Source organism: Ipomoea nil, unplaced genomic scaffold (genome assembly GCF_001879475.1).
Source record: "Ipomoea nil cultivar Tokyo-kokei standard unplaced genomic scaffold, Asagao_1.1 scaffold1102, whole genome shotgun sequence".
In the NCBI taxonomy this organism is placed as follows: domain Eukaryota; kingdom Viridiplantae; phylum Streptophyta; class Magnoliopsida; order Solanales; family Convolvulaceae; genus Ipomoea; species Ipomoea nil.
This window is the reverse complement of record NW_017617530.1, coordinates 208,603-225,104: the sequence shown is the minus strand read 5'-3', so window position 1 is coordinate 225,104 and position 16,502 is coordinate 208,603.

The window sequence follows — 16,502 nt, the reverse complement described above, 5'->3', positions numbered from 1 at the left end:
ACTCCTTAAACCTCTCCCAAGACTCAGTTAGGGGCTTAGTTGCCAGTTGCTTAAAGTTTTGAATTGCCCTTCTCATCCTTTGAGTCTTGGAGATAGGATAGAACTTCTTCAAAATTCTCCATGCAATTTTTTCCAAAAGTGTCAAAATGGTTATCTGGATGTGAGGATAACCAATCATCAGCCCTGTCCTTCAGTGTGAAGGGGAAAAGCCTAAGTCTGATAGCATCTTGAGTGACTCCATTCATCTTGAAGGTGCCACAAAGTCGTAGGAAGTTGGTGATGTGAGCATTGGGATCTTCCGTGGGTGTCCCCCCAAATCGATCCGACGCAGCCATATTGAGTATGGCCGAATTGATCGCAAAGTTGTTGGCCTCCATATTTTGAATATTGATGCTACCATGCTCCTCAACATCTGGAGCAAGGTAGTCAGACATTGATCTTTCTGCAGCTTGGTTTCCTTGTACATGTGTCATCCTTCTCTGTTTTCTAAGTAAAAATCACACTCAACAAGAACAATTCGTTAACAGTTAGATAAAATAAAATAGAATAAAATAAAAATGGACTAGACTCCTAGAATAAAGATTTCACAAATGTTAATATTGAACGCCACCTCCCCGGCAACGGCGCCAATTTGATTGTAGTTTATTTCGAACCAAATAAATACCCCGAGTATCGGGTAATCGATCCACAGGGAAGTGGTTGTATTAAGCACTAGCTACTAAATTATTCTTTGAAGTTAATCCAAACGATAGACTTGGATGGTTGCATTAAATAAATAAAATAAAGCAGTGATTCAGGGTTTTGAAAACAAAATAGAGAGATTGAGATTCCTGGGATTCAAGTATTTAATCCCCTAGTGCCTAACCTAATGTAATATTAAATCTGGGTTCATACGAGTGTGAGAATGCAAGGTGGTATAAAGCTACTCTCGCAGTCACTAACACTGGTGAATTTCCACTCTCGTGGCTTAAACACCCAATAAAACAAGATCAAGCATCATAAATTCCTAACTACTACCATCTCTCGATGTCCAATAATCAAGAATTAAACTCCCTAAATAAATTACCCTTTCTCAAGGTGCAACAATTAGGTGCAATAATGTGTGCCCTAAATTATGCTCAACTCTCGTTGTGACACAAAGAAAGCAAACGAAGCAAGTAACTATGACCACTAATTACAAGCATCAAACAATAAAATCACAATTGCAACACAAGTATTAAACCCAAATAATAATATATTAAAGAATCTGAGAGCTCATGAACATAGGTTCATAAACACTTTTACCCAAGAATTTCTAACAGAATTTAGCCCAACATGGCTAAATTATATATAGAAAAGTGCAATAAAGAAATTACAAATTATCTAAAAGAGTACAAGAATAAACCAGACGATTCTCTCAAATTTCCCTAGTCTTCTTCTTGTTTCCCAAGATAACTTGTGGCTCTTGATTTCTCTCCTTCTTATCTCCAAAGATCTCTGAATGAATATTAGGGTTGAGGAAGGTGAGATTTTATAGCTGGGACCAACCCTGGAGGAAATAGGGCTTTTCTGCGCGAAAAACTAGCTGAAACGCATCTGGGCCGCGCCTCTCTCGACGCGTCAAGCCAAAGTCTTCAATTATCTCAGCAGCTACTGCCCGGCCTCGACACGTTGAGGCATGGCTCGACACGTCGAGCCGGGCGTCGTTTATATCCGCCGCGTCTGGCTCGACGCGTCGAGTTCAGGCTCGACGCGTCGAGTTTGCGTCGAGTTCAGGCTCGACGCATCGGGACCTGAAGATCTCTATCACGTTTAGCTCTCTGGAAAATTTGGATGCGTCGAGCCTTGGCTTGACGCGTCGAGTTTGCTGTGTATGCACTTTTCGGTCCATTTTGACTCCAAGTTTGTCCTCGAACTTCCCTTGCTCATAACTTTGACCTATAATGGTTCAAAAACACTAACAAACATTGTAAGACATTCAAAATAAGTGTGAACCATAACTAAATAATAAAATAAGGGATTATGCAATTAAAATACCAAAATTATGAACTTAAGCCTATCAAATGTAATTAAATGAATACTAGAAATATGCACAATTAGGCTCACATCACCCATGCTTTGGCTAGGGCTACCCGTTCTCAAACTGGTCCTTTATGTTGGTTATCTTCTTTTCCTCTTTGTATTGAACATTACTTTAAAAAAAAGGTGTGTGGTTCGTGTACTTAAGGTGCGCAATTTTAAAACTTTAGGTGTGTGGTTTGTGTTCTTAAGGTGCTTTGTTTGTGTGCTTAAGGTGCGTGGTTTGTGTACTTAAGGTGCATCATTTGAATGCTTAAGGTGCATCTTTTTGTGTTAACCGCACGGGAAGATATATTTTCACCTGATCCACTCACATGAGGACCACAATATATAGAGGATTGTGCAGACTGATTACGGGCACACAACAAATTAGTATCATGCACACAATTTTAATACACAATGACACACAAGAATACATGTAAACATCATGTTTCGAACCCAGGCTCAATTAATTAACAAACATATGCACACGACATATAAACTGTGACACGCAACATACAAACTGTGGCACACGACTACATTAGGCCTTGCACACAACATACAACCTAATGGCACACGACTACACTAGTCCACACAGTCTTCTATAATATAGTGGTCCTCATTTGAACTCAACTATATATATATATATATATATATATATATGTGTGTGTGTGTGTGTGCGCGCGCGCGCGCGCGCGCATTATTATTAGTGAATATTGCTAACTCTAATAATGGAATGACATACAATTGTAAGTTTATTTATAGTAAAATTGTAAGTTGATTTTTAGTATACACTATAGATTTATTTTGACATACAATACACAATATATGAATTTGTATGAAAATATAATTAATTTATCAAAAATGAATATGTAATACGTTAAAAAAATGAATGTGCAGTATATACTAAAAATAAACTTGTATCAGAGTCCATCTTGCAAGATGCATGACATAATTTGTCTCTTTTACTGTTGCAAGACTAAACATTTGATCTTACTGTTGCATTAACAATTCGCTTACTAACTATCACAAACCGTTAGATCATAATATGACGGTGAATTTTAACTAAGAAACTTTCAAAATAAGGTTGAAGTGGACAAATTTTTTTAATACTAGTTGCCACAAACTGTTAGATCATAATATGACGGTGAATTTCAACTAAGAAACTTTCAAAATAAGGTTCAATTAATTAGACAATTAGTATAATCCAAATGCAACTAGGTAGGGCAAGTTTACTTAACTCAGTGTTCAACTCATCAACTTTCATATAAGCTTCCAAAGTGGAATTGACCTTTGTAGCAAATTAATTATGCAAGCAACATGGTTATGCCCACCAAATTAAGTCCATATCAGCCATGGCTTTATGAACCTTCATAGTTCGTTTAATGGATCAGATTATGTAGATATTTTCCAAATGCGTCCAAGAAATATTTAATTTGTTTCCCAATGCTGTAAGATGGACCTAGGCGCCCCTAAGTTGATGCAATTTCAGCCCTAGGCGGCTTTTAATCGGTTGACCGACTAACCGGCTTACTAGGCACCCTAGGCGTCGATTCAGGCGAGTTGAGCTACTCCTAACTCAGCCGAGTCGAGCATCTAACTCGACCGAGTAAGTGCCTAACTCGACTGAGTTGAGCACAAGTGGTTTTTTAACCTACTCGACTACTCCTCTTCTATATTTCTCCGGTCATGTACTCAACTAACCATCTAACATATGCCGTTGACTAGTTTGGGAAATTATGACAGTCTAGCAATTCCTAGCTCTGAGTGGGAAAAGTAGAGACGATATACTTAGATTACTAGGTCACCTAGGCACTCTAGTCGCTAAGCACCTCCGGACACCTAACTAGCACCACCTAGCTCATAATTCCTTCTGCAACATTGTTTCCCAATATGGTAAGTAGGGCTCTTCCCTCTGCACTTTTTTCATGAAAAAGAGCTCATAATTAGGGCCACCAAAATTGCCTTTTAATGGATATATTGCAACGAAGACAGACAGGATAGGGATAATACGTAACCAACCGAAACAACGAATTAAAAGCTCGAACAGCACTCAAATATCTCGGACGTTTACAGCACAAAGCCTCGTATCTTTCCCAGGTTGCAATGTCCAAAAAAGGTACACAAATTACTAATAAAAATATGTTCAGATAAAAAGTATTGCCATAACTAGGCAAAATCCAGCTGGGAATTGAATAACTCCATGCCTTCCACACTTGAAAAGACCAAACCATATAAGGTGAGACCCTCTCATGGCAAATTATGCCCTGGACCCGTGTCCACAATGAATTGTGGACACGGGCCCAAAACGACGTCGTTTTTAAAAAAAACGCGTCATTTAGTAAAAAAAAAAAAAAAAAAAAAAAATATCGCGCGCGTTTTGCCGTTAATGGCGTTAACAGAGTTATTTTTTTTTTTTTGGATTATGAATGTACAGTTATGCCGTTATGAATGTACAGTTATGCAATTATGAAATTATGAACACAGAGCTCTAATATTATAAACTTACAATTATGAACATATAGTGATAAAATTATGACCATGGAGCTTTAAAATTGTGAATATAGAGCTTCGAAGATTATGAATGTACAGTTATGGAGTTATGAATGTACAGTTATAGAGTTATGAATCTACAGTTATGGAGTTATGAATCTACACTTATGAGATTATGAATCTACAGTTATGGAATTATGAATGTACAGTTATTGATCGAATTATGAACAAAGAGCTCTGACATTATGAACTTACAATTATGAACATATAGTGATAAAATTATGAACATAGAGCTCTAAAATTGTGAACATAGAGCTCTAAAATTGTGAACATAGAGCTTCGAAAATTATGAATGTACAATTATGGAGTTATGAATGTACAGTTATGGAGTTATGAATGTACAGTTATAGAGTTATGAACGTACAATTATGGAGTTATGAATGTACAGTTATTAAAATATAGTAATAAAATTATGAACATATACTCCTATAACGAAGCGGTCTGGAAAAAAAAAAAAAAAAAAAAAAAAAAAAAAAGATAACAGTGCCGGGCACTGTTACCCCATGCTGGACACGGGTCCATCGCATAACGATTGCCCTCTCATCTCCTCATTATTGCAATGTACACGTTATACATATATATCCACCTTACTCACACAATTACATTTGTTGGACGGTGGCTAAAAAACAAGCTAGCGTCTTGTAATCAAAATTATTGACTGTTACACTAGTATAAAAATATAAAGTTGTATACTTATACGTGCATACTTTTGCTCTAGTGGTAAACGTTTGATCTTGACAATATTAATTTTTTAGAGTATTTACTGTTAGATTCTAAGGCTAATCCGAGGCACTCACTAATGTGCTTATTTGAGGAGGATCAAATGTGATACAAATTACATAGTCATGTACCTAATTTGAAAATATTAAAAATTAAAGATAAAATGTGATACAATTTACATAGTCATGCAGCTAATTTGAAGATATATATATATATATATATATATATATATATATATATATATATATATATATATATTAATAGTCAATGACCAAATTTGATATATGTACAATAGTCCTAGGACCAAAAGTGAAATTTTTTCTTCCCAAAATCTTATAGATTCTAATTTTACCATTATATTCTTACGGACTATTCTATAACTTGGGCGGTTTTTATATATACTCCATCTGTCCCATTTTGTCTGTCCTACTTACTATTCAGTGGTCAAACCAACTTTTTCTTCTTTGTTTATTTTCTTTAGTATTTTTTACTTATTTTTAAATTTAATTTTTTGTGTTTGATAGTATTTTTATTTAGTGTAGTTTCTAAATAAATTCTGTATATTGATACTAAACTTAATATTATAAAAAATTAGATTTAAAAATAACTTCAGTCAAGTCTCGTTAATCGAACCAGACACATCAAATAGGACGGTGGGAGTAATACTTAGACGTACAAGAGTACAACTTAAATCTTAAGCGTACGGAGCATTATTATACTTATATGTTAGTAAACATTATTCTTAAACATGACAACATTTGTCTAAAACATTCGTGCTTAGATAGGGGTATGACAATTGAATATAATTTGTGAATTATTGCACCATGTTAGCCTGCTACCCACTGATTAGACTATTCAGTGTTCCTCACTCGTGAGCTTAAACAGTGGTGGGTCACATTTCTTAATATTGTTTGCTCACAAAATATCTAGTATGCCTTATATATATCATACTCATAATATTTTTTGAATGTTACTCATAATATAAACACACAAAAAAGGACGATATTGATAAGTCTCTATTTTAACTTTAAAAAATATTCGTAATCCCAACAGAAAATGTGTACGTCTCTTCAGATTGATCAATCATTTGATCATTATCACTTTTTCTTTTTCAAATTTTATAAATTATATAGATCTTGAGAAAATTATATCCTTTATTGGTCCATTTTTACATGTTTTGGGATGGGTAAGTGAAACTATATTTACGTACATTGATGTAACGTTACGTTAGAAGACTGTTGATTCTGCATGTGGACAAAACCTTCACCAATCACCATGCATGTGAGGTGTACATGGCCATTGCATGTATGAATTGTTTGTGATAGATCTCAGCGCTACACTATACTTACTTCCTAGGGGTCACTCATCTTGTAACTATTGTAAAGTCAGAGTGCCACATCTCGAATCGAGCAGGGGCTGAATTCGGCCAACTCGACCGATGCCCAACATTCCCCTCCCAGCACCTACTGCAACCTTTGAACACCAAGCCCAGTTGCACAGCATGCATGACTCGGTCATTAGGCTTCGTGTCCCACTATTACCCTTATTGCGACTAGACTTGGTTTAGCTTTCGCCTCGCCATCGATTCGAACCCGTGACCTCGACTCTGATACCAATTGTTGGATCTCAGCGTTGCACTCTGCTTACTTCTCAGGGGTCACCCATCTCGTGACTGCGATAAGTCACACACACTTAACCACAGAATTCTTTAGTTATCTGGTTGTCATATCCTACTTAAAGCTAATTGGTGAAAAGTAGGTGGGCATTAACTATTTAACTGCATCCATCTATGGTAAGTCACATCGCCACGTCTCTAATCGAGCAGGACAGAACTCGACCGACGCCTAACAATTGGACATGCGGCTATTTAGAGATGCAAATTTAGTATCATATCATCGAAACGTAACGTTAACTGATACGCGAGTATAAACAAATAAAATTGCATACATCTTCACTACTAATTACAAGTTTGAATTTTGCCGTAATGGTATATATGAGTTTGATCCTAACATTAACATATAAATATGTGATATGCAAAAGAGTACATATATACATGCATGATGACTACACGAGTTACGTTGGATCAGATGGAAAATTATCATTTTTTTAGAAAATTGGTTTTATATATAGTACAGCACGTGCCAAAAGTAATAAATCAAAATGGGTTTAATGTCAAAGATTTGGAAAATTTTCGTGATAAATTGTGTGGTATGTATAAAATCTATGAAAATTTTGCACAAGATTTTGTATAGAGTATAGACGACAAGTTTGACGTTTCAAGTTGATAAATTTTACTATATGTTGTCAGCTGCTCGTCCAGCATATATGCATGTATTATGGTAATCTCCTTTTTTTTTTTTTTTTTCTTAAATGCATGTAAAAACAAATCAGTAGATACTATGGTAACTTCTTGGATTATCTCAAATTTCTTATAATTTATTTTTGGAAACAATAAGTTTTTGTCCTTTAATTGTTTCACAATGGTGACTTAGTTCTTGAATTATTCACATAGAAATTATTATATCGGCAGTAGGAATGGCAATGGGGCGGGGTTGATGCAGGGGATATATCCCCCGCTCCCGCACCCACATTTCTTACCCACTCTCCGCATCCGCGCGGGTAATGAAAATTCTATCTCATATCCGTCCCTATGAAAATTTTGCGGGTGCGGGTAATACCCAACCCGCAACTCTAATTATTAATATTACACTTAAATCTAATAAAAATCTTATACTACAATTGTAATTATCACATGGATTTTTTATAAGTGCGGGTGCGGGGCGAGGATACCTCCTCCCGCACCCGCCCCCATACCCGCGCGGGTATACAAATTTTCCCCCATACTCGCACCCATTATCCAAATTGGTATTTTAAAACCCGAAAAAGTGAAGATGCGGGAAACCCATAAGTGTAGATAAAATTACCATCCCTAATCGGTAGCTCTTTTCATTCATAACTGAATAGAATCATTATAACAAAACATAAGTCTTATAAAACTTGGAAAAAATAACTTTTTAAATCTTTGAATTTTTTCTATAGCCACTTTTAACCTTTCAATCGTTAGCATGGTCCTTCTAACCCATTGATGTTTTATGAGTCAAGTGAGTTAAATTTAATATTGATAAATTCAATTTAATAAAAAAAATAAATAAAAAGTTTTCGCGGTGCTCTCTGTGTGTGCGCAGTATCAAAATAATGTATTTGATTACTCATTAGAACAACACACAGAGTAAAAAGTAAGGAATGATAGGATCTCATGTTTCCTTTTGAGTTCATGAATAGTTAAGAATTTTAACAAACAAGATACAGAACCAATTTGCGTGTGTGTGCACAAAATAATGTAAATCTGATTACACTCATTTTAGAACAACAATCACAGTAAAAAGTAAGGAATGATCTTATTCTTGCGCGCGCTATCAAAATAATGTAACTCTGATTACACTCATTTTAGAACAATGCTCACAGTAAAAAGTAAAGAATGATCTCATTCTTCCTTTTGAGTTCATGAATAGTTAAGAATTTTAACAAAAAAGATACAAAACCAATTTTATATTTATTAAAAACTTTCAAGTTTGTAAAATTTTTATATATAAATTGTGAACATTCAGTATATAAATTGTTTATTTTTACCCGGGTCCATGGCATAACTGTCGAAATCAAATCCCCCCGCCCCCCTCCCCCCATGTGCGAGTTGAGAAAGAACATCTAAGCTATATAATTCAAACTCCTTCTAAAGAGGTCTTCTATATATAATGGTGAAAATCCACTTCCCAAACCAACGTGGGACTTGTGCTTTTTCAAATCTTTTCCACCTCTATTTTCACTGCTGGAAATTATGGAATTTCTGACCACTTGAAAGTGATCTTAAATCAAGTCGAAAGCGTTGTTCTGACCACTTTTGGTATCAGGAAAGTCCTTTGTTGCTATTTCCGACCACTTTTTGCTTTCAACTTGATTTAAGATCACTTTCCGGTGGTCGAAAATTTTATAATTTCTAGTAGTGTTTTCACCTCAAATGATTTACTTTGAGAATCAATTTCTCGTTTGCACATTAAACGTTTTGAGCGTATAATATAATTACTTTGAGAATCAATTTCTCATTTACCAAGAAGTATAATCCACTTTGACCCGATCCAAATCAAAAGTGGACACACATACATTTGTACCACAAAATAGTCCCTTAGTTAAATGTCATTTTATGTTAAAACTTCCAACACATTGTTCCATTAATTCTTATTTTTCAACAATTCTAAAAATTATTTACTCTATTACAAGATAATATCTATTCTATACTTTTTTTAACTACGGCAGATAAAATAAAATAAAGATAGCGGTTCCCCCGCTGAATAACTCTAACAATACTTTGATTTTCAAAGGAATTTATTATTATCCTGAAAATTAGAGGCTGATGCCATCCCATCAGACCCCTATACAGATTCCCCTTAGCTACTTTATGTGTGTGTGATATTATTTCTGTGGTGTATATGGGAACCCTTCGTCATCGTTCATCAACTCTTCTCGAATCTTCATCAGTACGAATGTTATTACAACATGTACGGTAAATATATAATTTTTTATTTATTTATAATAAATGAAACACAAAAATAAAATATCCACGGCCCGGCCATGCCATCATTTTAATTCTTTTGATACACATTTTGTAGAGTTAATGATGAGAATATATTTTCTGTGTATTAATCAAGAGCAGCAGATATAAAGTATATAAAGATACGAAATAAAGATCTAGTCTAATACTACTAATACAATAGAGATCTAGTCTAATACTACTAGTAGAGTCTTAATACTCCCCCTCAAGCACAAGGTTGGTCAGCCAAAACATTGAGTTTGCAATGGAGTAAATTAAAAGGCACGGACGAAAGAGACTTAGTAAAAATATTGGCTATCTGATCTTTGGTAGAAATAAAATTGACTTGTAATTCTTTTTTTGCGACTTTATCATGAACAAAGTGGTAGTCGATCTCAATGTGCTTGGTGCGAGCATGAAACACCGGATTAGCACACAGATAAGTAGCTCCCAGATTGTCACACCAGAGTTTGGGCACAGAAGGTGGCGCAAACCCGATTTCCTTCATCAAGAGACGAGCCAAGTAACCTCTGCAGAGACATCAGCCAGTCCTTTGTATTCAGCCTCAGTTGATGAACGAGCCACAGTACGCTGTTTTCGACAAACCCATGAGACAAGATTGGTCCCCAAAAACACAGCAAAACCACTAGTAGATTTGCGATCATCAGGATTGCCAGCCCAATCCGAATCAGAATATGCATGAATATCCAGAGAAGGAGAAGAAGCAATCTTAAGGCCAAGATGTAGTGTCCCATTTACATACAGTAACACCCTCTTGAGAGCCGCCCAATCCGCAGTAGAGGGAGAGTGCATGTGATGACACAAACGATTGACTACATAGGAAAGATCAGGCCAAGTTACCGTAAGATACTGCAGAGCACCTACAAAGCTGCGATACTAAGTGGGATCAGCGTATGGTACCACGGCATCAGTCTCGGCCTTCGTGGTTGACACCGGAGGGCCACGGGCTTGCAATCAACTATACCTGCTCGTTTTAGAATATCCTTCATGTACCGTTGTTGAGACAAAAACATGCCATCAGACAATGGAACGGTCTGAATACCCAAAAAAAAAAATGAGGGCACACACATATCACGAACTTTAAACTCAAGAGCCAACATGTCAATAAGAGCAGTCACATGAGCCGGATCAGATCCCATAACCAAAATATCATCCACATAAACTTGAAAATATAGACGAGTATTGCCATGTGAATATATAAATAAAGAGACATCTGTCTTGGAAGGTGAGAAACCAACAGAAACCAGAAAATCATGCAAACGAGTGAACTAAGCACGGGGAGCTTGCTTAAGCCTATATAAAGATCGTTGAAGGAGACAAACATGTCCGGGCATCGTTTTGTCTTCATAGCCAGGGGGCTGGCGCATATAAACCGTCTCAGCAAGATTGCCATTTAGGAAAGCATTGTGTATGTCCAACTGTCGAATAGTCCATCCACGAGAAATAGCTAAGGATAAAAGAAGACGTACCGTAGTCGGTTTAACCACGGGACTAAAGGTCTCAAAGAAATCCTCACCAGCAACCTGATTGAATCCCTTGGCAACCAAACGAGCCTTGTAACGCTCAATCGAACCATCAGCTTTCCTCTTGGTTCTAAACACACACTTACATCCAACCACATTCATACCTGATTTAAAAGGAACAAGCCTCCATGTATTGTTTTGCACCAAGGCATTAAATTCCAAATCCATTGCATCCCGCCATTCTGGAAATTTGACCGCTTGAGTAAAACATGTAGTCTCAGTAGTGACGTCAGTAGATAGAGCAACATGGTCATCCGGTCCCGAGCTCCGTGTATTCATCGTATGAGACCGAACGGGCGAGGGCGTGGGACGGGACCGACCACGGGGTCGACCCCTCGGCCGAGCAGGTGGCTGGTCCGTGACTGTCCGCTCGGACTCGGTCACGGACGGCTCGGCAGAAACGGGCTGCTAGCGGTGTGGCTCGGGTCTGGTTATGGGCACGGCAGGAGGATCAAAGGCCGAGACAGCACTCGGCTCACCAGGAGGCACAACCGGCGCAACACCCCATGGCTCCGGGCGAGGTGCGGGTACCTGTGAATCAACAGAAGCAACAAAAGGAAAGATAGTCTCATCAAATCGCACATGGCGACAGATAAAAACCTTGTTAGTGTTAGTGTCTAAACAACGATAGCCACGAAAAGACGAAGGATATCCTAGAAAGACACAAGGAGATGACCAAAACTGTAGTTTGTCGCGTTATAGGGCCGCAGATTAGGAAAACACGGACACCCAAAAACCGGTAAGTATGAGTAAGAGGGTGGAGACCGATGCAAGAGGTAGTGAGGAGACTTATCAGACAAGGCACGAGTGGGAATTTTATTGATAAGATACACAGCAGTTTCGAAGGCATAATCCCAGAAACGAGACGGAACAGAGGATTGGGCCATTAGCGCCAGTCCCATTTCGACAACATGGCGATGCTTGCATTCTACTCTGCCATTTTGTTCATGAGTATACGCACAGGACTGCCTGTGACGAATACTCAATGACGCGAGAGTCGAACCAAGCTTTTTGTATTCTCCCCCTAAATCAGACTGAAAAGACAGAATTTTACGAGAGAAAGAACGTTCAACAAGTGACCGAAACTTATCATATATCGCATATAAATCAAACTTAGCTCGCATAGGATAATACCACACGTAACAAGTGTAATCATCCACAAATAATACAAAATATTTAAAGTCATTTGCAGAAAGTATCGGCGCAGGGCCCCAAATATCTGAATATATTAATTCTAAAGGATTCGAGCTAGTACATTCAACACGCGATAAAGGAAAACGAGACGACTTGCCTAATTGACATGAGGAACAAATATTGGGCAGATCACTGGAACTAAACGAACTAAGACTAGAAGAGGCTAAAACTTGACTCAGGGCCTGAGAGTGTGGATGCCCAAGCCGCATATGCCAAACGAAAGAGGACCGTGCAGCAATGAAAGCAGCGGGAGCCAAACGTGAGGCAGGCCAGGCATATAAACCCCCGAATGCATGCCCCTTAAAAAGAGTGTTCCTGGTTTGAATGTCCTTCACAAAGAAACACGAAGGGTGAAACTCAAAAAAGACATTATTTTCTTTAGCAAAATGCTGAACAGATAATAACGAAGAAGATAAACTAGGAACATGCAAAACATCAGACATACGAAACGACCTAGAATTTGTGGCTAACGAAGTAGAACCAACAGTAACAATAGGCAAACCTGTACCATTATCAACCCGAAGTGTCTCCGGACCATCAAAAGTAGTAGAGGACGTCAATAATGTGGGATCAGGGATAACATGATTTGTGGCACCAGTGTCAGGGAACCACTAATGAGAGTCGTCCATAGAACCATCAACACCAGAAACGACAACATTCGCCTGAGGGTCCGGATCAGGAGTGAAACGACACCAACACGTCGTAGCTATATGCCCTTGCTTGTTGCAAATCTTACACCGAGGGCCCGAGTTGGACCGCCCCCGGCCACGACCGCCGCGCCCCCTGCTGCGGCCGCCACCACCTCAATTTTGCGGACTGCCACCGCGACCCCCGTGACCACCAAGGCTTACGGCCAAGGCCGCCGGTGCACCAAGAGCCGCACCGTCGTCCGAACAGATCAACTCCTGCGAAACAAGAAAATCCGCAACCTCCGGGAGGGGAACAAGCGCACCACGAGCTAGGGTTTCCACCAACGGTCGGAACTCCAGGCGTAAACCGCGAAACACATATAAATCCTGATCATCCAACTCAACATGACAACCGGCGAGGGCCAATTCATCAATCAACATCTGGGCACGACCAAGGTAATCAGATATTGAGGAATCACCTTGACAGAGCCCCTGAAGTTCGCCGAGTAGTCGGAGTGCACGAGAGCTGGTAGACGAACCTAGGGTTTGTTCGATTACCTGCCAAAGCTGCCGAGAGGTGGCCTTGCAGAAGGCGAAACGAAGAGTCTCCTCGGACAAAAAGGAGATGAGCATGGAGAGGATTACCTTGTCTTGCCGACGCCAAGCGAGCTGCCGGGCGGGGAGATCGGAAACCGCCGCCGGGGCGCTGTCCGCGGTCGACGTTAGGGCCGACGATACCGTCGGAAAGGGTGTTGTACCATCAGCAAACCCTAGAAGCCCTTGGCCTTCAAGAAACAGAAGCATCTGAGTTCGCCAGAATAGATAATTTCGGGAGGTCAACTTTAAAGAAATGAAGTGATGAGCCGATGACAGGCTACCACTCGTAGGCATCGTAGGAATCTCGGTAATGGTCCGTTCAGAAGAACCAAGAACAGAGCCGTCATTAACACCGACATTTTCCATTAGAGAAAACCTAGCTGATACCAGATGAGAATATATTTTCTGTGTATTAATCAAGAGCAGCGGATACAAAGTATATAAAGACACGAAATAGAGATCTAGTCTAATACTACTAATATAATAGAGATCTAATCTAATACTACTAGTAGAGTCCTAATATTAATTCCACCAAAGGTCCATTGTCTTTGGTTGCAATTTTAAATTTAGTCTCATACTATCATTTTGTCATTTAACATCACAACATATTATTTTTGGAAATTTTTAGTCCTTCTCTCGACTTTTTCTATTTTTAGTAAGGACATTTTGATTAGAGAAGTCGATTCAATCCTTCACTCAACAATAGGGAATTACAGAGGTATATCAGATATCAAACTCTAACCTACACCTGACTAATAGCATCACACTATAACAACTCAAGACTATTCTAACACCACATAAATACAATCATATAATATACAATAATAATGTAGAAAATAATAACTATACTAACACCGGTGTCCGGATACCAGCCGTCCGTCGGAGGGGTTGCTGCCGCTACCGGAGGTTCGCCGGACAACGCCACATGGGCTTGCGCCAGTGGTTGCGTGGTGTACCTTTTGTAGCAGTAAACCGCGGTGTGGCCGTGACACCGGCATATCTGACACTGCGGTGCCCCTCGGCCGCCACGGCCACCCCTGTTCTGGCCGCCACGGCCTGGATTGGACTGCGACTGTCGGACGCCACCATGGTTCTGTCCACGACCGGGACCAGCGTACAAGGCCGTATGCAACACAGTTTCGTCAACCGCCGGGTAGTCGTCAACGAGGATGAACTCGTGAGCCTGCAAAAAATTCGATAAATGAGAGAGGGTGACCGGATTCCCTGAGGCAGTGAGAGAAGTAGCAATCGCCTTGAGTTCCGGCCGGAGTCCATGAAAAACGTAGAAATTCTGCTCCATGAGTGACAATGGCCGGCCGGCCTGAACCAGTGATTCTACAAGAACCCCTGCCCGCCCTAGGTAGTCGGCGGTGGTCGAGTTCCCTTAGCGGAGCGTCTGAATCTGCCCCAACAGGTTCAGGCATCTAGCTTGACTGGAGGAGCCGAGAGCGTTTGTAACGGAGGTCCAAACCTCGACAGCGGTGTTCCGGTTGAGCGCCAAGTGCAGCACTTCATCCAACATGGAAGAAACAAGAAGCGATAGGATCGACTGATCCTGCTTCACCCATGTGCTATACGCCGGATTAGGGGTGAGTGTCGCCGCCGCTGCACTGGAGGAGTCCCCGAAGGATGGGGTGGCGGTGATGGTTTCCGGTGGGCATAGAAAACTACCATCGACAACGCCTAGAAGCTCTTGACCGCGTAGGAAAGGTATCAACTGCGTACGCCAGAAGAGAAAGTTCCTGGACGTAAGCTTCATTGATACGTAGTGGTGTGCTCCGGCGAGTGAGCTTCCACCGGCCGGCGAGGGAGACCCAGCGGCAGACACGGTGTGCTCCGATGAGTTGATCGACATGGCCGGAGAGATTGGACGGTGAGAGGGGGAAAGATTGTGCGGTGGAGGTGGAGATAGAATCGAAACCTGACTGATACCAGATTAGAGAAGTCGATTCAATCGTTCACTCAACAATAGGGAATTACCGAGGTATATCAGATATCAAACTCTAACCTACACCTGACTAATAGCATCACACTATAACTACTCAAGACTATTCTAACACCACATAAATACAATCATATAATATACAATAATAATGTAGAAAGTAATAACTATACTAACAATTTTTGTCTCTTCATATTTTTCTTTTGTTATTTTTTCCAGTTTCAATCAGTTTAATTGGTTTAGGACTTTACTAAAAATCGGTTGAAAAAATACGATTACTAAAAATCAAAGGTTACCTAAGTTCAAAACCAATTAAACTGGTTGAAACTAAAAAATAACAAAAGAAAAATATGTGATGGGGATATGGGACCCTAGGGATCCATTTTATTGGGAAAGTATTGACCCAAGTGGGGGTGGTGAAAGAAGGAGGTTGGACCAAGTCTTGTTGGGCTAGGAAGACAAGCACGCATGGTGGGCCAGGGTGAAGAACATGGACCAGAATGCGGGAGGAAGTAGGTGCGGGAGGTAGGTACGACGTGAGGGGGGAGGTAGGGGGAGGTCAGTATGATATGAGGGGGGGAGGTAGGTACGGCGTGAGGGGGAGAGGTAGGTACGACGTGAGGGGGGAGGTAGGTACGGCATGAGGGGGGTAGGTACGGCGTGAGGGGGTAGGTAGGTACGATATGAGGGGGGAGGTAGGT